Raw genomic sequence first — 23,828 nt, forward strand, 5'->3', positions numbered from 1 at the left:
TGTTCTGAGTTATGACACTTGCTTTTTCCAATGCCTGGTCAAAGTCCAAGGGCCTAAGGGAAGAAGAAAAACTCATGAAAGTTTGGCCAAGCCAAGTTAGTAGGTATTGTTTTGTACGAATTGGTCACTAGGTACAAACAATTCAGTGAATCATTTATAAGGCAAAGAGTGGGAGTTTGGAGAGTGTGTGTCTGATTTCACTATATTTAAGAAAGGGCAGCATCTATGTGTCCTGACTAATTCAAAAGGAGAAGGGTAGTTCTTTGCAGTAAGCATTTCCTAGAACGGGGATCCCCAACCCTCAGGCCACAGACAGGTATCCTTCCATGGCCTGTTAGGAACAAGGGCTCAGAGCAGGAGGTGAGCAGCGGATGAGCAAGTGAAGCTTCCTCTGTATTTACAGCCACTCTCCATCACTTGCATTACCACCTGAGCTCCGGTGGCATTAGATTCTCATAGGAGTGCAAACCCTATTGTGAACCATGCATGTGAGGGATCTAGGTTGTGCACTCCTTATGAAAGTCTAATGCCTGATGATCTGTCACTGTCTCCCATCATCCCCAGGTGGGACTACCTAGCTTCAGGCAAACAAGCTCAGCATTCCCATTGGTTCTACATCATGGTGAGTTGTATAAGTATTTCATTCTATATTACAATGCAATAACAATAGAAACAAAATGCACAATAAATGTAATGCACTCGAATCATCCTGAAACCATCACCCCCACTCCCAGCCCCACTGCCCTGGTTTATGGAAAAATTGTCTTCTGTGAAACTAGTCCCTGGTGCTGAAAGGGTTGGGGACTGCTAGAGCACAAGAAAGTGGGGTGATTTCTTAACTGTTGCTGCGTTCCAGAACATTCAGGCAAAGTGTAACATTGTCAATATAAAGTGAATATTTGGCCCCAAGTCTTGCCATTTGGCAGGCACTGTGACCATTTCTGAAAATAACACTTCTCTAACTGGTCAGAAATCTAAAGGATAGCCTCAATTTGGTTAATCTTATAATGGGGAGACAACTGTTCAAGTAGAAGGGAAAGCAAGTGTGAAAATCTTGAGGAAAGAAATAGCAATGAATCGCCTGGGAATGAAAAGAATTCTAGTCACATAGAAAGTATATTTTTTGAAAGTATGAAAAATTATGTAATCTCTGAATGAAGAAGCTATTTTAAAGATGAAATTGGAAACCAACTGAAAAAAGTATTAGTTTGGCTTTATGAAAAATAGAAACTTCTAGAAATCAAAGAATATTTGTAGACTCAGTCTTTGCTCTTCTCTGCCTTGCTTTGTGTTCCAGAAGACTGCTTCTGTCGATGACAGCACTGGGTTTCCACCCTGTTCTGGCTTCTGGATTATATGGGCTAAGTGGAGGCACCAGCAGGAGAGCAGAAGGTTCCTTTCTATGGCTCCAGTGCTTGCTGGACTCTAGTAACATCTTTCCCTCTTGTCTCTCTAGGCTTAGAGATGGTAACAGCTCCCTGCTGTTGATAATTCTGGGGTGTTTCATTATCCATTGCTTTGTCTCTTAACCCTTCTTATAGTTCTGTAAACTTATTAAACTCTTTTAAATGAAATCTTTGGGTATGCCATCTGTTTTCTGCAGTGATCCAGACTGAAACATCATAATCAAAACAGCAAGTGGCAAAACTGGAAAGAAAATGCAACTTGTATTACAGAAGAGTTTAAATCTATTTTATAGGTGCTATGTTGAATTTTATAGGGGAGTTCTTTACAACTGTTATAAAAATAAAATATGAATATCTAAACAAAAATTTAAAAATGATCAGAATATTTTTTAAATTAACATTACTAGATAACTAAGATGTCCAAATGCCTGAAGCATAGTAGAATTAAATTTTATGTGAATTGGTATATTAGCTGAATTTGCTACCAAAATTATTCTACTTATAAGAAAAACGAACAAATGTGATACAGTAAGTAAGCCTCATGCAAATATACTTTACACATTTTTAGTAAGATTAAATTCTGCAGCACAGAGGTCACTGATCTGCCCACCTTGGGCAACGAGCAGTTTGAATAGAATTGTTAAAGAGGAAGACGTTTTACAGTGGCTTGAGGAGTAAACAAAAGGCATGAGAGACAGCCAGTGTACACCGTCCTTTTAACCCTCTGCAAAGGCTGCCTCGAAAAACTGACTCCTTATAGAGTCAGTCATTTTCTTCTTGGTGAATATATAGCACCTTGTATATGATTTTAATAAGCCTATTTTTTATTGCTTCTCTATTGTGAAGTCCTTGAGGACATTTTTAATAATGTCTGGAACAAAATATGTATTTAGCAAATGGTTCTTGAATGAATAAGCAAATAATATGGACAGTAAAACAGGGAAGGAATGTGAGACTGTCGTCTCTGGGATTCCGGTGGCACTTTAAGTAGTAATGGATTCTGGAAGAGATCTGGAGCCTATTGCATACAAGCTGGAAATTCAGAATCAGCGTCACAGAGTAAGGACTAGTAAGGAAACAGGCTTACGAACAATATTTAAAGTAGTAAATTTATTATTATCTGAGTTACATCTTAAATTTATTCACATCATTGAACTTCTTTTATGTTTTCTTGGGTAATCAAAGTCTTATCAAAAAACAAGCACAAAAATAAAAACAGGATAAGGTATATGTATGTGTATATTCTTGAAAATTGTGCACCTAACTGTGAAAATGTGTGTACCTGTGAAAATGTGTGCACCTAACTGTGAAAATGTGTGCAAGTGTTGTGAGTGTGTAAGAAAGACAGCGAGTGGGAGAGAACTCCAGGGTTCAGTCAGGGTAGCAGAGAACAGGAAGTGCTGTGGAATGTTTGGGATAAGAGATTCATAATAGGAATTGGACTTACACAGTTGTCAAAGGAGCTGGGAAAGTGAATGGTCAGAATGGGTAACTGGAGGATTAGAGAAAAATCATAGCTTGCCAAGAAAACCGAAGAGCCAAGTCCAACTGCCTATGTGGAACTGTGAAGGGGAAGCTCACAGAGAGACCCACATGCAGTTGTTGCCCCTGTGTAACCAGTGCTTTGGTGGGTCCATAGTCAAGTGTATGGTGGTGGACTTGACTACTGGATAGCAGGACGATGAGTTAGACAAAAAAACAGAGGAAATAAAAGAGAAGCTGTAACCCTTCATGAACCTCCATGTCTGACAGTCACTACAAGACTTTCAGAGAATGGTGTCGGCTGCTTCACTTCTTTCCTTTCTTACCAACTTACACTTGGACCCAGAGGAGGACCAGCATTCATGGAAATGCAATTCTCATCTTATCCAAACTGACCATAGAGAAACCTGGCACAGTGTGTATATAAAGTTACCCAACATCTAGCACAATCAGTAACAACCATTATGATTGTCTTTATGAAGGAGCGTATTATCAAGTGAAAGAAGATTTTTTAAACTATATTGAAATATTTTACATGACAAAGTAAGCACTCTCTCTCTCTCTCTCTCTTTTTTTTTTTTTTTTTTTTGAGACAGAGTCCTTCGTTGCCTAGGCTGGAGTGCAGTGGCCTGATCTCAGCTCACTGTAACCTCTGCCTCCCAGGTTCAAGTGATTCTCATGCCTCAGCCTCCCAAGCAGCTGGGATTACAGGTATGTGACAACACTCACTGCTAATTTTTGTATTTTTAATAGAGACAAGGTTTCACCATGTTGCCCACGTTGGTCTCGAGCTCTTGACCTCAAGTGGTCCACCTGCCTCGACCTCCCAAAGTGCTGGGATTACGAATGTGAGTCACCATGCCTGGCCAGCACACGCTTTTTCACTGATTTCCAACCCTGGTTACAGTCAGCTAATTTTATGTTTCCTTTAAGATAAATTACTTTTGCATATTCAAGAATTTTATGCAGGAAGATTTACATTTTAAGCACTGTTTTGTGTCTGGTTTCTTTTGATCAGCATAATCATTTTAAGATTTATCCAAGTTACATTTTGCAGCTCTTTTTTTTTTTATTGTGAGTAGTAATATATGTATGGATATTGACTCAGACATCTAACTCAACTTGTTTGTTGATTCAACTATTATGAGTCAAGTGCCCATTAATATTCCTATAAAATTCTTTGTGCGGGCATATACTTTCATTTTCTTGGTTAAATACTTAGGAATGGGATTGCTGGGTTGCCTGGCTTTTAAGAAACTGGAAACAATTTTCCAAAGAGGTTATATCATTTTGCACTAGCAATATTGAAGATATCCAATTGCTTTATATCTTCCCCAACATTTGATACTGTAAGGATTTTTTTTTAATTTTAATTTTAGACTTTCTAGTGTGTGGCAGGTGGTATCTCATGGTAGTGAAATTTGCATTTCCTTGTTGTCTAATAATGAATGTCTTTTTTATTTTTATGTTTTTTGGCCATTCATTGTCTTCTCCTGTGAAGTGTTTTCCTTGTCCATTTAAAATTTTTGCTCCTCTTTTTCCTTATTATTGAATTGTAAGAGTACTTATATAATCTCTATATAATTTCTTTGTCCAGTTATGGAGTTTGAGTATTTTCTCCTGTCTATGGCTTGGCTTTTTATTTAATTGGCAGAGTATTCTAAAGAACAAAAAGTTTTAATTTGGACAAATTACAATTTAGCAATTTGTGATGGTTTATACTTTTGTATTCTAATAAAAAATTATTGTAATTCCAAAGTGGTTTTCTAGTATATTCTTCAAGAAGTTTTACAGTTTCTATTTTTACATTTAGATACACAATTCATTTCAAGTTAATTTGTGTACATGGTGTGAGCTAAGGGCTGAAGCTTGTTATGTTTAAATTGGAGATCCAATTGTTCCAGTGCCATTTCTTGGATAAACTATTCTTTCCCCATTGAATATCTTTGTATATCTGTGAAGTATGCATTTAGTATTTATAAGCATATTTCTAAGTTGTCTATTCTTTCCACTGCACCAATATCTCTACTTATATATTACTATACTGTCATGACTACTATAGCCATATAGTAATTCAGGAAATGAGGTACTCCAAATCCTCCAAGCTTGTTATTTTTCAGAATTGTTTCAGTTATTCTAGGTCTTTTTAATTTTCTATATAAATTCAATGAATGTCACTTCTTCTATTCTAAGGTTACTATTTTCTCCTTCCTGAATTTAGTCTTTGGAGGTAAATCACTAAGAGTAGCAAATCCTCAAAGGGCTTCAGGGATTAGGTTTCACCACTCAGAGGGGGAGATTTCTTGTTTGGAATTCGGTAGAAAAGGTCTGCATGCCTCCCTCATTTTTTTTATTCAATCGTTTATTTATATCATCATAGATTCATGTGTATTTATTTTATACTTTAGTTGTTCATGCTTAATACAATCCTTAATGTGGTTGGGTTCATGTTTATAGACTACCTTTTTGCTATTTATTTTTTCTCAGTCCCACATGTTGTTTCCTTTTTCCTCTTTTCTGGTTTTCTTTTGGTTTGAATATATTTTATGATTCCATTTTATCACCAATATTTGCTTATTAGCTGAACATGTTTGTCTTATTTTATGTTGTTACTGTAGTGATAGTGATATATTTACACAAATATATAGATTGATATATGTCTAGTAAAATGCATCTTTAACTTATTACAATCTACATTCAAATTATGTTATACCATTTCATCTACAATTTAAGCACCTTACAACAGAATATTTTTATTTACCTCCTGTATATTGTACTAATGACATTTATTTTCTTATAAACCTCAAAATATTATTGAACTTTATTAAACTGTGGCTCACTTTTCTTTTAAATATTTATTTTAAAAACTAAAATATATTTTAAAGGTTGTTTTTTAAACAGTCATGATATTCACCACATATTAACTATTCCTGACATTCTTCATTCCTTTCCGTAGATCCTAGTTTCTCTTTTTTTCTTCAACCTCAGAGTCCCTTTAGCATTTCTTATAGTGCACAGCTGTTGCTAATTAATTACCTCAGATTTTGTTTGTCTGAAAATGTTTTTATTTCACTTTCAATTTTAAAGGATATTTTGCTGGATATAGAATTTCAAATCGACAGGATTTCTCCCCAACTTTTGCACTTTAAAGATGTCATTATACTGTAACCTGGTTTACATTGTTTTGAGAAGGAGTCTACATTCTTTCTAATCTAATCTCCTTTCTGTCATATATGTTTTATCCCTAGATGTTTTTCAGATATTCTCTTCAACCCTGATTTCATTAATTTGATTTTTATGTTTCTTGTTGTGTCGTTCTTTCTGTTTATACTTCTTGGGTTTCACTGGACTGCTTGGATCTGTTGGTTTATAATTTTCATGAAATTCAGATATATTTGGCCATTATTTCTTTAAGTATTTTCCTCTCCAACTCCTGAAACCCAATTTCCTATGTATTAGATGTTAGATCTTTTGAAGTTGTATCACAGGTAATTGAGGCTGTCATGTCCTTTTTAAATCTTTCAATGCTGAGCTTCATTTTGCAGGTTTTTTTTAAATTGACAAATTACAGTTGTGTATATTTATGGGGTACAATGTGATATTTTGATGAATGTACACAATGCAGCATGATTAAATCAAGCTAATTAAGATATCTATCACCTCACTTACCTATATATTTTAGACATTGACATTTATGAGATATTAGAAATTTATTTTTAGTTTTGAAATATTTAATGCATTATGATTTACTATAGTCACCCTCTTATGTAAAAAACCTCAGAACATATTCCTCCTATCTCTCTGAAACTTTGTACCCTTTGGTCAGTAATGCATGACCTCACTTATATGTGGAATCAAAGTGCTTCTTTTTTAATAGTTTCTTGCTATTTCTTGAAGTTCACTACCTTTTCTTCTTCATTGTTGTTATGCTTTTCCAGCTAATATTTAACTCAAATACTGAGCTTTTATCTCTAGAAGTTCTACTTTGGTTTTTTGCATGTCTTTTATCTCATTTTTTGTTACATTCATGTTTTCCTTTAAATCTTGAGCATCTTTATAATAGTGTCTTATTTTATTGCCAATTATGCTGTCATTTTTTAGTCTGTTTCAATAAACTTCATTTTTGTACTTGTCGCAGTTCACATTTGCCTGCCTTTCAGATGCCTAGTAATTTTTCATTTGATGGTAGACATTCTGATTATTATGTTGTTGAGTTATTGTATTTTGTTGTGTTTCTTGAACCATGTTCAAGCTTTTGATATTAGGCAATTACAATACTTGCTAATCACTTTCAAATTTTAATAAATTATTTTTTAGATTCGTAAGGACAAGTATAGAGTAGCTTTCACCCTAGGTCTATTGTAGCCCTACTTCCTCCAAGATATCACCATTCTTGGATCCCTAAGGAATGTCCAAAGTATTCAATGTGTTCTCTTAACTCTGGTTGATTGGTACTCAAATATCTCTCAGCTCTGTGAGCTCTAGAACTTGTTCTGATAACAGTTTCCTCTGAGGTTTCACTCACTATATATGTCTTAGGATTTGGCAACAGGCTCAAAATAAACCCAATGCATATTTCTGGCGCTCATCTTCTACATAGCTCCTCCTTTCTGAAGAGATTCACACTATATATGTGATTCTTAACACTTAGCAAATATTCAAGGATTACCTATGCACATTTTTGCAGCTTTGTTGCTGTGTATTTTTCTCTTCTCCTGAATACTGCATCACAATTCTAGTAACCTCAACCTCCCATATAGTTCATCTCTATCTTTTCAACTTATGAATGGCTTATTGTTCAGCAGCAGACTCAAGAGGATCTCTATTCAGATCTCTGGAACATTTTCTTTAAGGAGGTTTCTCTTCTTTTGTGCTCTGCTTCACCAATTCTAGCTGCCTTAGCTTTCCTAAACTCTTATTTTTGCTCATAAATTAAGCAAGACCTGTTTGCATTTCCTGTTTCCTCCCCTCTTTGACTACTGACGAAAACATGCTTCCACAAAGAAACTTAGGGTATTCTTAGGAAACATCTGTTTTTGTTGTTGTTGTTGTTTTGTTTGTCTTAAGGATCACAGTGCTGTGCTGTGTGTTCACTGGAAACTAAAGGCAGACTAAATAACGAGAAAAAATAGTATAACTTCAAACTATTTAAGGGAAAAATTATAAAAACAAAATTTTCTCAATCAACAAAAACTGAAGAATTGAGAAATTTTTAAGTGGTTTAAATAAAAAAAGTGGTATGTTAAAACACAACTATGTAATAAATACTGAAAGTTCTCATTAAAATGCAGAAATAAATATGTAGATGATAAAAAATCTGATCATATTCAGTTAAGAAGATAGTACCATAAAGATACAAAGTATTTAAAATGAAATAGACTTGAAAACAAAAAAAAAGTGTTATTTACAATCAAGAGGGAAAACTTTCAATGAGAAAATGTAGTTCATCAGGAATATACAATGATTCTGAATATGAATGTACTTTAATATGTCCTAAAAATACACAAAGCAAAATTTGGCACATCCCCAAGTAGAGATAAACAAATCAACAACAGTAGACTTTTTGATACACCACTTTCTGCAGTGATAGAGTTAGTGGACAAAAAAAATAATAGTAAGTATGTAGAAGATTGGAGCAACACAACTTATAAATATCACCTAAGGAATAGATATAGAACATTGCATCAAACAATTGTAGGGAATATTTCATTTTTAACAGCACATAGACCACTTTAATATACTGAGCCTAAAAAATACTGACACATATTGCAAAAGATTGAAATAATTTGTGGTTTCTGAGTACAATACAACTATGCCAAAAGTCATTTACAAAGATCTATATCTTTGGAAATATTAAAGATATATTTACAAATAGCCCATTGGTCAAAATAGAAATGTTAAAAGAAAATATTTGGAATTGAACACCTATGGGAATACTACATATTATACATTTTTACATGCAGCCTAATCAGTAGTTTTTTGTCAGTAGTCTGTAAGTGTATTTTTTTCTGGTCTGAACTTGCAACTGAGAAGTCCAATGCAAGTATGACAGTTATCTCTATGTAAGTAACCTGTTGCTTTCTATTTAGAAGCCTTTAAGATAATCTGTTTATGCTTAAAGATAAAAAACTCAGAATATGCATCAAGATGCAAGATGTAAAAATTTAAGTCTGTCTTTTTCTTTAAATTCTGTTCAACATTGATCAGCCTCTTGTATTTGACAAATCAAGACATCCTTCAAGTTGAAGAAGTTTTCTTCATTTTACCCCCTTTATTAGCTTTCTTCATTTTTTCTTTTTATTCTCTTAAGTGTTTCAAACTTTATACATGTATTTATAATTTCTCTCCATGACTGATATTTTCACTCACGATTTACACTTTTTGAGTTCTTTACTCTGACAGGACACTAGTCGACTTTACAGATTCTTGCAATTAGCTCTCAGCAAGTACATTCCTTTTTATTTCCTTTCTTGAATTTTCAAAATGTGAAATCTAATTTTTAGTTCCAGAATTTTTTTATTCCTCAAACTGCATTACTTGGAGATTTGTCCTTATCAATCTATTAAAATTTCTTTTCATTTTCTTCAACCTCAGTGAGAACGATCCATTTGAATAGCACTGCTTGGTGTATTAATTCATAGGGAGGCTCTTTGGCAGGGGGGGATTGTTAAAGATAAAATATCCAGTAGAAGTTTAAATTTTAGTAGTTTCTAGATGCTGTGCTTATATGCTGGAGTACATTTATTAGGGTGAGGGTTTAGTAGGTGTCTCTGATCTCTAGTTAATAAAGATATGAATGGGATATCGTAATTCCTCTCTAAACACAATGAATGACAACAGTGCAGTTCTCACAAAATACCACTATTGAGCTGCAACTAGAGCACCGTGTGGGTGTGTTTGTGCGTGTGTGTGTGTGTTTGTACTTTGTATTTATAAATGCATATTATTTGTATTTCTAATAATTATTTAATATAAGTACTGTCTTATTTTTATCAGATTCTCATTTTTATTAGACATCAAGTTGTATATATTTAAGGTGCACAACATGATGATTTGCTATACATACATATTGTGAAATAATCACAATTTATTCATATTGAATAAATAATCGTTCTCACTGAGGTTGAAGAAAATGAAAACACATCTACCAACCCATGTGATGTGTGTGTGTGTGTGTGTGTGCATGCATGTGTGTGTGTGGCTGGAATACTTAAGATTTACTCATGTTATGAACTATGTTCACTATAGTATACACTAAATTATCAGACTTGTTCATCTTACAATCGAAAGTTTGTACCCTTCATCAACATTTCCCCATTTCCCCGATCCCCCAGGCCCTGGAAACCACCATTGTACTCTCTGCTTCTATGAGTTTAACTATTTTAGATTTCACATATAAGTGAGATTATGCAGTATTTGTCTTCTTTCTGTATCTGGCTTATTTTACTTAGTGTGATAATCATAATGATGCAAATGGCAGGACTCCCTGAATATTATTTTATTGTGTATGTAGATACATATAATCACAGTTTTTAATATCTATTCTCTGTCAAAACACACAGGTTGTTGCCGTATTTTGGCTATTTTGAATAGTGCTGAAATAAACATGCAAGTGCAAATATATCTTCAAAATACTGATTTCATTTCCTCTGGATACATAAGTAGAAGTGGAATCGCTGTGTCGTATTTTTCAGTTTTTGGGGAGTGTCTGTACTATTTTCCATAATACTTGTACCAACTTAAATTTCCACCAATATGTGTTCCCTTCTCTTCACACCCATACCAACACCTGTCTCTTTTTTATCATTGATAATGGTCATCCTAACATGTGTGAGGTGATAACGTCATTGCAGTTTTCATTTGCATTTCACATATAATTAATGTTGTGTAACATTTTTTCATATGCCTGTTGGCAATTAGTCTTCTTTGGGTAAATATCTACTCAGGTCCTTTGCCCATTTTTAAATTGGGTTTTTGTCTTTTTTCTATTAATGAGTTGTAGGCATTTTCTAAGTATTTTGGATATTAACCCCTTATTAGATAGATGGTTTGCAAGTATTTCTCTCATTCTGTGGGTATCCTTTTCACTCTGTTGATTCTTTCTTTTGCTATACAGAAGCTTTTTGGTTTGATGTAGTTCAACTTGTTTAGTTTTGCTTCTGTTACCTTTCTTTTGGTATCATTTTCAGTAAATCATCACCAAGGTCAATATCAAGTAACTTTCCACTGTTTTCATGTAGGACTTTTATGGTTTCAGGTCTAACAATTTAGGTCTTGAATTTATTTTGATTGAAGTTTTGTATAGTGTAAAATACGGGTTCAATTTCACTTTTTTTGCCTTTGGATATCCCGCTTTCCCAACACCATTTGTTGAAAAGGTTATATATTACCCACTGTGTATTCTTGGCACACTTGTAAAAGATTAGTCAACCATATGTGCGTGAGTTTATTTCTGGGTTCTCTGTTCTGTTCCATTGGTCTTTGTGTCTTGTTTATTATCCTAGATGGCATGATATTTCATGTAGAAAACCCTAAATATGCAACCCCCAAATGACCAGAACTAATACACAAATTTAGCAGAGTTGCCTGATACAAAATCAATGTTAAAATCAATAGGAACACTTTTACACTGTTGGTGGGATTGTAAACTAGTTCAACCATTATGGAAAACAGTATGGCGATTCCTCAAGGATCTAGAACTAGATGTACCATATGACCCAGCCATCCCATTACTGGGGATATACCCAAAGGATTATAAATTATGCTGCTATAAAGACACATGCACACGTATGTTTATTGCAGCACTATTCACAATAGCAAAGACTTGGAATCAACCCAAATGTCCATCAGTGACAGATTGGATTAAGAAAATGTGGCACATATACACCATGGAATACTATGCAGCCATAAAAAAGGATGAGTTTGCGTCCTTTGTAGGGACATGGATGCAGCTGGAAACCATCATTCTTAGCAAACTATCACAAGAACAGAAAACCAAACACCGCATGTTCTCACTCATAGGTGGGAACTGAACAACGAGATCACTTGGACTCAGGAAGGGGAACATCACACACCGGGGCCTATCATGGGGAGGGGGGAGGGGGGAGGGATTGCATTGGGAGTTATACCTGATGTAAATGACGAGTTGATGGGTGCAGCAGACTAACATGGCACAAGTATACATATGTAACAAACCTGCATGTTATGCACATGTACCCTACAACTTAAAGTATAATAATAATAAATTAATTAAAAAAAAAAAATCAGTTATAAGTCTATATATTAACAATTAACTATCCAAAAAAGAAATTAAGAAAACAATCTCCATGAAAACAGTATCAAAAAAAATAAAACACTTGGAAATAAATTTAACTAAGGTGGTGGAAGATATGTATACTGAACACTATAAGTAATTGATTAAAGAAATTGAAGAAGACACAAATAAGAGAAATATATACCATGCTCTTGGATTGGAAGAGTAAATATTGTTAAAAATCTATATTACCTACAGTGATCTACAAATTCAAGACAATCCCTGTCAAAATTTCAATAGCATATTTTTTCACAGAAATAGAGTAAACAATCTTAAAATTAGTGGGCAACCACAAAAGACCCCAAATAGAGCAATTTTGAGAAAGAAAAGCAAAGCTGGAAGCATCACACATCCTGATTCCAAACTATGTTACAAAGCGTAACCATAGGTACTGTCATAAGTACTGTCTTACTCTTAAATCCCTGATTTTATTAGCTGCTTTTGCTAAGTGGGACTTGGTTAACTGTTTTAAATTTTTGTAAAAATGTTTTTCTCTCAGTCTTTTTTAACAGCTTTATTGAGATATAATTTACAAACCATAAAATCTACCAGTTTAAAGTGTACAATTCTGTGTTTAGTATATTCACAGAAATTTGCAACCATCACTACTATCTAATTTTAGAATATACCTACAAATCCAAGAAGAAATTTGTCGATCAAAAATAACAACAGAGAGAGGCAGGCCCTCTCTTGGGGAATAGTAGGGAATTGCAATTTGAGATATGGAAGCTATGATGGATTATAGATACATCTGAGGAGGTTGGGGTAAAGAAGAGTATTTAAAGACAAAAGCAAGAAGCACATATAAGTTGTCTTGAAACAAAGAGAACATTGGCTGTGGGGGCTTATTGCAGGAGTTGACATCAGTTCATTAGTGGAAACTGTGTCAGACAAATGTTCTTGTGCAAGGGGCTAGCTGTTCTTGTGTTGCTAGCTATTCTTCTCCCGATTTTTAATCAAGTTATTCATTTAATAAATTTTTGTGTTTTAGAAGTTTTGGATTTGCATATTTTGGAGGATAGCCAAATACTATTAGGCGAGATATCAGATATGTCTTTCACAATCGTTTTATCCAAGTCAGGTGGCTTGTCTTCTCATTCTTCTCCTTTCCTTCATTTCTGAAGAATAATTTTGCTGGAAATTGAATTTTAGACTGTTGAGTTTTTTTAGTCAGCATTTTAAATACTTCACTCTCATTAAATTCTTGCTTGTATGGTGTTACCATACAAGCTTCTTGTTTGATGTAATTCTTACCTTTGTCCTTCTGTAGATAAGGTGTTTTTCTTTAATTGACTTAAGATTTTCTTTTTGTTTTTGATTTTCTGTAGTTTGAATATGATATGTGATATGCCCAGGTATAGATTGTTTTTGGTATCCATGCTCCTTTGTGCTCTGATTTTCTTGGATATGTGGTTTGGAGTCTGTTACTAGTTTTGGAAAATTCCTAGTTATTTTTACTTCAAATATTTCTTCTGCTCTATTGTCTCTTGTCCTTCTGTTATTCCAACTACAAGTATTTTATACCTTTTGATATTTCCTGACAGTTCTTGGACATTCTGGTGTCTTTTTCTAATTCCTTTTTGTCTTTGCATTTCAGTTTGAGAAGTTTCTATTGACTTGTCTTCAATCTCAATTATTTTCTCATCGAGGTCCAGTCTACAGATGTTCCCGTCAAAGGCATTCTTCATTTCTATTACAGTGTTTTCATTCCCAGCATTTTATTTTCAGTCCCTTTTGGAGTTTCCACCTTTCTGTGTACACTATCCATCTGTTCTTAAAAGTTATCTCCTTTTCTATAAGAGACATTAATCATAATTTAAATTCTCTTTGAAATAATTCTGAAATTGGCTTCATAATTGACGTTAGCTCTCATGCTAGCCTTGTTTCTTTAGCATGTGTTTGTGTTGCTTTTAGCATGCCTTTTAATTTGATTTAAAGCTTGACATGATGTATTAGGCAGTAGAAGGTGAGACAATAAAACTGTAGTGTGAGATTTCATTTGGTCTGTATTCCATGCTTGTCGTAGGTGTAGGTAGCAGACGTTTCAATTTACTCTGATATCCTTGTTTTTCTCTCTCTCCTGTTGTCTTTGGGTTCCATTAGGAACTTCTTGCTAAAGTCTGTGCCTTGCAGCTCTTTCATTTGTACTCCACTGTTATTTTACTGGAGAACTGTTTATCTGGTGCTAAGGTGAGGAGGAGAAGAAGTTTTCTATAACCCTATGATTAAATCTCAGTCTTTTAGTGGGCTTGTGTACTGAGGGACTGACCTTTACAAGTTATTTTATTTTATTTTATTTTATTTTATTTTATTTGAGATGGAGTCTTACTCTGTCACCCAGGCTGAAGTGCAGTGGCGGGATCTCAGGTTACTGCAATCTCCGCTTCCCGGGTTCAAGCCATTCTCCGGCCTCAGCCTCCCGAGTAGCTGGGACTACAGGTGCCCGCCACCTCGCCCGGCTAATTGTTTTTTTTTTCAGTAGATACGGGGTTTCACCGTGTTAGCCAGGATGGTCTCGATCTCCTGACCTTCTTACCCACCCGCCTCGACCCTCCAAAGTGCTGGGATTACAGGCCTGAGCCGCCGCGCCAGGCCACAAGTTCTTGTTAATTCTTTTCCACCATTTTAGGAAAAATACAAGGGCTAGAAATGCTGGATTTATGTAATTTCCCTAATCCCAGATTGGATAAGACTCTGTAATATCTTTTTCCCTGCAGAATAAGCCTTTGTAAAGGAGAATTCTTGGGCATACTTCAAAGTGTTTACTTTTTTCCTTCTTCAGTCAGTAACAGGACAGTTTTTCCTTGGCTCTTGCAGTGAGAACCTGGTAGGGTTCCTGGAGGCAAAACCCATAAATATGGTGGTCCTTAAAATATTGGGTCCTCAGTAATTTCTCATTCTCATAAGATTCTACATTTACTCTTCAGCAGTTCATCAAAATTACCATTTAGGTGTTTCTCTGGTTTATGGTTCCAGTATCTGCTGTTCTAAGCTGATCTTGGCTGTGATTCTGTTATTCTACTGTCTCTTCAGATTTCCCATTGGCAATTTGCGCAGTGATCTCAATTCTCTAAAAGACTTTAGATATATATACATATATATGCCACTGTCCTCCTGTTAAAAAATCTAAATCTAATTGATATTAACAAAAACCTAATGATGCATTTGCCTTTAATGACATTTATCCTTCCTAAAATTTAGCAATATGCCTATCTTAAATACTTGAACATTTTTTAAAGAATGACTAAATGTAATTTTTAAATTAGTGCTGCATTTTCTCCTACAGTAAATGAATATGTATTCTCAGACTTTACAATGACTTTTTATTATGTATTACCAAAATTAATCTATATTACTGGTATAATTTATCATATTTAACACATACAAACCCATGACAAAAATTATTGCTATAAATATCTCTTAATATGTAAATGAGAATTCTACTGATTCAAGCCTTATCAGGTAATTGCTCAGTTGCTTTTAAAGTGTAATTTATTGATCAGCAGTTTGTAAAGATGGAAAGATCTTAGCTTGGTTTGCCTCTGTAGGGTATTCCATTGGCTGGAGTTTGGAAATATAATTTCTCTTTTTATAGAAGTGTCAGCCATGCAATATCATATGCCATTAAATTCTTCTTTGTGAAGTTGCATGCATAATATTGCAGATTCTTTGGTTTTCTTTTTCAACACTTACCGAGATGTTGTGCTTACTTTTTAAAAGTAAACAATCAAATTAAAAACCAGCAGATGGTGGAAAGTTAAAAGTTATTGATTAATACAGTTGTACCTTAGAGATTGGAGCAATTATAAGATAATTAGTTCTGTTGCTTTCTCTCTTCTTTTTTTCTTTTCTTTCTTTCTTATTTTTTTTTTTCCCCAAGATGGAGTCTTGCACTGTTGCCCAGGCTGGAATGCAGTGGTACGATCTCAGCTCACTGCAGCCTCTGCCTCCTGGCTTCAAGTAATCCTCCTGCCTCAACTTCCCAAGTAGCTGGGATCACAGGTACCTACCACCATGCCTGGCTAATTTTTGTATTTTTAGTAGAGATGGGTGTTTACCTTGTTGACCAGGCTGTTCTTAAACTCCTGAACCCAGGTATCTGCCTGCCTCAGCCTCCCAAAATGCTGGGATGACAGGTGTGAGCCACTGTACCTGGCCTGCTTTCTCTCTTCTAACATGTTTAAAATGTGTGAGCATGTAGAATTTGGGAACGTGTTAGGAGGACTAGAGAAAGCAAGATATTTTTGAACATCCCACATGCAAATAAATAAATAAATAAAATAAAGAAGTAAGACAAAGAAAAGGCAACCAAACTACTTCATAAAAATGATTGAGGAAATTACAAATATGGTTTCACAGGCTAGTCATACAGATTGAATGAGAAGTAAACTTATTTTCACAATCAGTATTATTTAATAAAGGAAATGAAAGTAATTCTTGCCACATAAAAGAGTAAGAATTAGTGTTTTCTAATGTCTTAAATAAACTCTCTACAACAAACTATGTTCTTATAAATTCTCCCTGAAGAAAAATCCATCATCCAGGTTTTCAGCACATATAACACAATCCTAAAAATTCAAATGAGCACAAGACATAATATTATCATAAAAGCATGATTTTTAAAATTTCAGGTTCTGCCCTTAAAGCTATTGCCTGTATAAGTTTAAATTCCACACGCACTCCCGCCCCACCAAAAAAAAAGAAATTCGTCAAGAAATTAGGTAAATTCTCACTATGTCCATGCAATTTCTTTTCTTGACCTCAATTTCTTGGGGGAAATTAGAATAGACTCCATGAAGTGTCTTCTAAGCAAGAAAGTATGATAAATAATGTTTTCACCTATACAGTGATGTGTGATAACTAATTGAAGGTAACAATTAATAATGATAATAAAAAGCCAGTAGTCTCTAATACAGCCTCCTTATCTTCCTCCTTTTCTTTTTAAATACTTCAGAAAGCAAAACTATTTGTCAATGGGCTATTGAGCAGCTGCAGAATTTTCACTCACCAAATCAAGGTAAAACTAAAGGGATATTAGCTACTCTTGTAAATGGCAATCTATTTTATTGCATCATCTTACTATACATATAAAAATTTTTCATCCAGATTGTAAAGATTCTCTCTCTCACTCTCACTCTCACACACACACACACACACATACACATTCTCTCTCTCTCTCTCTCTCTGTCTCTCTCTCTCTCTTATGGGGACTGCTTTCTGTGACAGACAGTGTCATTTCTTGAACTAGTTTTTCACATGAATTCTTCTTTTGTTAGAGCAACTCAGAGGTTACTGGATTGTACCACCAACAAAAAGGAGTGAGAGGAAAATGAAAATAGGAGGCGATTTACACTGGGTAACTTAGTTTGAAGGAAATTAAATTGGAACAGTTCAAGGACCAAAGCATTTTAGAAGTTTTATGCATTTCTTTGTCCATTTATGCAATTGAAGAAAAGTTATATATCTCCTTAGATCATACCTGGGGAAATAATGATAGTGAGAAATTCATGTAGTAGGAATAGGAAATCCTTCCTCAGCCTATAAAATTCACCCACAACAAGGTGCTAACACATGAGAAATACATTAAAAAATTAAGCACCTACAGCACATATTTGGTTTAAGATTCAGGTGAATACTGTACATCAGCAAGATGACAAAATCAGAGGCTCCAGACTTTTCCTCCCTCGATGGACACACTAAATAAGCAGCTACACATGAATCAGTGGACAGGACCTTCACTTTGGCCACTGAGAATACAGAGAGCAAAACAACAATTTGAAAAAGCTTCTGGTTTGAATAAGCATGCAGGCATTTGCCAGATCTCCTCTCCCTGGTTCGGTGCAGAGCAAGTAGATAATAAACTCCAGATCTCAGCTTCTCTCTAAGGAGAAAATAAATTGTGCCATACATCTAGAACTCTGACTTTTCTGGCACCGACTTGAGAGACCTGTCTCGGGCACTAATGGGATCTGGCATACTTTAGACTCCTGAGGGCCACTAAGGTTGAAGACAGCAGGTTGAATGAGCATAAAGATTTGAGAGGTATGCACAATATCTTGCTGGGCCAGTTGGTGGGAATTGTCGTCTATATGAGGACAGTCTTCAATGATTGGTAGAGGTGGTTCATTTATAATATTTAATGTGCAGGCACCAGCACAAAGGTTCAAAGAAAATGAATAAACAGAGAAATATGTTTTAAATAAAAATAACAAGAGAAATATACAGAAACTTACCTAATAAAATGAAGATACATAATTTTACACAACAGATAATTCAAAATAATGGTAATTAAGATGGTCACTGAGGCCACGATAGCAATGCACAAATAAAATGAGAATTTCAATAAAAACAAAAAATGTGAAAATGTGCTGAACATAAATTATACAGCTGAAGAATACAATAACTGAACTTAAAAAATCAATAAAGTGTTCAACAAGCAGAAGAAATAATCAAAGGTAAGTCACTGGAAATTAGTGAATCAGAGACAAAAAAGAAAAAAGAATGAAGAAAGAATGGAGAATGGTAGTGTGGACCTGTAGTCCCTCAGGATGTTGAGGTTGGGAGAGAACTCGAGCCCAGGAGTTTGAGTCCAGACTGAGCAATATGAAGAGAAGTGGTATCTTCTAAAAAATTTTTTTAAAAAAGAGTGAAGAGACCTCTTATGAATACCATCAAGCAAAACAGCATATGCCTTGTGGGAGTTATATGAGAAGAGACAGACAAAGGGAAAAACGCTTCTTCAAAAAAATAATGGCTGAAAATTTTGCAAATCTGGGAAAGAAAATAGACATCCAGATACAGAAAGCCCAGAGGATATCAAATAGGACAAAGACACACACAAAATACATAAGACACATTATAATCAAATTGTTGAAAGTCAATGACAATGAGAGAATTTTGAAAATAGCAAGAGAAAAGCAACTTGTCACATGCAATGGAACCACCACAAAATTGTCAGTGGGTTTGCTGCCCCACCCCCACCCCAGAAGAAACCTTGCAAGAGAGAAGAGAGTTTGATAACATTCAAAGCACTGAAAGGAAAAAAAAAAAAACAAAACTATCAACCAGGAATATTACACCTGGAAAAACTATCCTTTAAGAATGAAGGGGAGATAAGACTTTTTTAGACAAAAAGCTGTGGGAACTCATCATCACTACACTCACCTTATAAGAAGTGCTAAAAGAAGTTCCTCAGGTTGAAATAAAAGGACAGTAAACAGCAATACGATAGCCTATTAAAGCATAAACTCACTGATAAAGTTAAATATATAGACAAAACCAGAATAGTGTATTACCATAATGGTCATAGGTATATCAGTTTCAATTCTAGTATAAAAGTTAAAAGATAAAAGTATTCAAAACTAGGTATAAATAAAATTATGTTTATGCGTATTAAATATAAATAGCTATAAAATGTGACATCAATAACATGTAATGTGAGGGAGGAGAAGTAAATGTATAGTTTTTTATGCAAGTGAAGTTAAGTTGCTATTAGCTTACAATAGACTTATAGCAATGAGATATTTTATGCAAGCTTCTTGAAAACCACAAAGACAACAACTATCGATATTACACAAAAGAAAAAGAGATAGGAATCAAACCCTCTTAATACAAACAAAAACAACATAAAAGAATGAAACACAAAGGAGGACAGCAAGAGACAAAAAGAGGGAGAAAACAACCAGAAGACAAACAAAACAGTTAACAAAATGGCAATAGTAAATTATTGCCTATAAATAATTAACAGTAAATGGATTAAATTCTTGGATCAAAAAGGCAGAGTGGCTAATAAATTTTTAAAATGCTGTCTACAAGAAACTCACTTTAGAGTTAAGGATACACACAGGCAGAAAATACAGGGGTAGAAAAAGATATTCCATGCAAATGATAACCAGAGAAAGCAGGTGCAGCTACATTTATATTGCATACACAAGACTTTAAGTACTTATAAATATTTAAATAATCAGGTAGTAATAAAAAGTGAAGTACAAATTTAAAAACCTCCCAACAAAGAAAAGTCCAGGACTAGATAGCTTCTCAAGTGAATTCTACTAACCCTTCAAATAATTAATAACAATTCTTCTTAAATTCATGAAAAAAATGGAATAATAAACCCCGTTGTCTTAGTTCATTTAGGCTATTACAACAAAATACCATAGACTGAGTGGCTTATAAACAACAGAAATTCATTTCTTATGGTACTAGAGGCTCTGAACTGCAAGATCAAGATGCCAGCAGAGTCAGGGTCTGGTGAGGGTAGCGTTCTAGTTCATCATAGCTGTCTTTTCCCTGTGTCTCTACATGGCAGAAGGCAGTGATGGAGTCTCTGGGGTTTCTTTTATAAGGGTACTAATCTCATTCATGAGGGCTCTACTCTTAGTATCTAATCACTTCCCAAAGGCCTGACCTCCAAATATCCCCACAGTGGGAATTAGCTTTCAACATATAAATTTTGGGGGACATATTCAGTCTAGAGCAACTTCCAAACTTATTTGATGAGACTAGGATCACCATGATGCCAAAACCAGACAAATACACCACAGAGAAGAAAACTACTGGGCAATATCTCTAATGAACATAATACATTCAACAAAAATTACAAAACCAAATCATGCAAAAAGGATTGAAAAAAGATGAGAAGATAAAAAAGGAAAACCAGCTGAAAGGTAAATATGCAAAAAGAGTTGGGTCGGATGAGAAAAGGTTTTAAAGAAACTAAAAAAGTAAATTTGCAATGTATTTTAAAATCGGTAAGAATACACATCAAACTGTTTTAAATTTTTAAACAAAAATATATAAATTAATGACATGAAACCAACCAGAGAAGCTGCTTCAAAATGCAGAAGAGAAAGACAAGGAAATGGCATGTGTATCAGAAATACATATGCACATGGCCGGGCATGGTGGCTCACACCTGTAATCCCAGCACTTTGGGAGGCCAAGGTGGGCAGAACACTTAAGGCCAGGAGTTTGAAAGCAGCCTGGCCAACATGGCAAAACCCGGTCTCTACTAAAAATACAACATTTATCCAGGTGTGGTGCCACATGCCTGTAATCCCAGCTACTTGGGAGGTTGAGGCAGGAGAATCTCTTGAACCCAGGAGGTGGAGGTTGCCGTGAGCCAAGATCACACCACTGCACTCCAGCCTGGGTGACAGAGCAAGATTCTGTAAATAAAATAAAATAAAATAAATAAAATAAAATGCTTACATAGACATTATAAAGAGAAAAAGAAAACATAAAAGTAACTGAAGTGAGAAAAAAAAAGAAAATGAAAGCAACAAAAAAGATACAGTAGAATGAATGTTTCCTAAAGACAGATATGCTTTGCATGCATGAATCACTGAATCGCAAAACTGATTTTAAAATCTATAGGTATTCTAGTTTGGCTCACGCCTGTCATCCCAATACTTTGGGAGGCTGAGGCAGGCAGATCACGAGGTCAGGAGATCGAGACCATCCTGGCCAACATTGTGAAATCCCGTCTCTACTAAAAATGCAAAAATTAGCTGGGCATGGTGGCACACACCTGTAATTCCAGCTACTCGGGAGACTGAGGCAGGAGAATCGTTTGAACCTGGGAGTTGGAGGTTGCAGTGAGCCGAGATCACACCACTGGACTCCCCCCCTGGCAACAGAGCAAGATTCCCTCTCAAAAAAAAAAAATAATAATAATAATAGTAATTTTAAGGACAAAATACGGATGATAAGCAGCTTACCTACAAAGGAAAAAGAGACTAAAATATGGCTAAGGCTACACGAAATGAGAGAAGGAAACAAACACCAAAATATTTTGAAAGATGAAAATAAAAGATTTACACACATACATGCTATACCAAATTGTATTGCTGTTATTGTAGAAAATGACTTAAATTTTATGAATTTCAACTTCTAATCTGTAAATGTGACCAATAATAATTTCTTTCTCATAGGGTTGCTATGAAGACCAGGGTGAGTTCCACACAGTTACTGCTGTGGGACTGAAAACTGCTTTCATACAAATTTTGGAAAATTATCTCATTTTAAATGTCAGTAAAAACATCACTGAATAACCCTAAAAATTATGAAGAACTTAGATTATAAAATAAACTTTAAAATAGTCTGAACAATATTAAAATACTGATGACAGTGATCATTCTTTCTCTCTTCTTGCTTTTAATAAGAATTTTTGTATGGTTTCACTGTTGAGTATATAGTCAGATTATTATGTCTTCAATACACTAATCCTTCCATACTTAAAATAAATTACAGACATATGCTTAAATGAAAATTAAAACTTTGAGTGTAGAAGTTCTGAGTTGTGATTTTGAGAAGGTAAAGAACTGAGTTAGCCATTACCCTTAGTTTAGAAAGATAGCAAAATTTACTTACAAAATAGTTACCAAAAAATTAAATTCAATCTATTCTTATCCTGTATCTTGAGTTCTTACAGCTGAATTTTACAGTAATGCTTAATTTTTCTGTCTTTTGTTACCGTAAAGTTACTAAGTTTTGCTTTTTATTTTAATAATTATCAACCAAGGACTGATAATTCCATGGTGATTATGACGTTCACTGATTTACTGCAATCAAATAAATATACATTAATATATATACATGTACATATTTTGGTATCTCTTGTCAGGCAAGAAACAATTATTAGAAAGCATGTTCTTCTGCAGAATTGGTTTTATGCAGATAAAATAAACATATAAAGTTACACTAATTTTAAAGCTTCAGGTAACATCTCATGCTTCCATAAATGTAATGTTAATTCACATTGAAGAGAAACATCTCCGCCATGTTAAAGGGAGCAGCTACATTTGGAGCTGACTGGTGGTTTATATTTTACCTTCAGTGGTTTTAGCATAAACGTCACAGTAGAAAGTTGTGGAAACTATTTCCAGTTGTGAATTTTCCTGTCCAGTCAGAAAGCCCAAAAACTAATTTTCCCTGTCCCACTAGCCACTATTTCTACTTGCTCATGCAGTGGCAGAATGGGCAGGGAGACACTGTGCAACCTCACTAAATTGAGTGTGTTTATATCTGACTTACCTAGAGAGCTGCAGCAGCTGAGATAGGAGTTTGACAGAACTTGTTTCTCAAGACACAGGTCACAAGGACCCCACTGACAAAAAGGATTTGGTAAAGAAGCTGGCCAAAACCCACGCAAGACAAGATGGCACTGGTCTGCCCTTACTGCTTATTATATGCTAATTACAATCCATTAGCATGCTAAAAGACGCTCCCATGAATTCTGTGACAGTTTACAGATGCTCTGGCAACTCTTCGAAGTTACCCTACATGGTCTAAAAAAGGACAGAACCATAGGTTCTGATAGTTTGCTGCCCTCTTCGCAGAAAATTCTGAATAATCTTCCCCTTGTTTAGCATTTGATCAAGAAACAACCATAAAAATAGCCAACCAGCAGCCCTTGGGGTTACTCTGCCTATGGAGTATCCATCCTTTTATTCCTTTACTTTCTTTTTTTTTCTTTCTTTTCTTTTTTTTTTTTTTGAGACGGAGTCTGGGTCTGTCGCCCAGGCTGGAGTGCAGTGGTGCAATCTCTCTTCACTGCAACCTCTGCCTCCCGGGTTCAAGAGTTCAAGCAATTCCCTGCCTCAGCCTCTGGAGTAGCCAGGATTACA

The 23,828-nt window shown here is 34.9% G+C and overlaps 1 long non-coding RNA gene across 1 annotated transcript; it reads left to right on the forward strand.

Annotated features, from left to right (window-relative positions):
* The first annotated feature begins 3,575 nt into the window (after positions 1-3,575).
* Positions 3,576-23,628, forward strand: LOC103879595. The gene is made up of 3 exons (XR_640279.4): positions 3,576-3,599; positions 17,156-17,218; positions 22,134-23,628. It is a non-coding gene; the product is annotated as an uncharacterized LOC103879595 (long non-coding RNA).
* The last annotated feature ends 200 nt before the right edge of the window (positions 23,629-23,828 follow it).

The sequence above is a fragment of the Papio anubis genome, chromosome 19 (genome assembly GCF_008728515.1).
Source record: "Papio anubis isolate 15944 chromosome 19, Panubis1.0, whole genome shotgun sequence".
In the NCBI taxonomy this organism is placed as follows: Eukaryota; Metazoa; Chordata; class Mammalia; order Primates; family Cercopithecidae; genus Papio; species Papio anubis.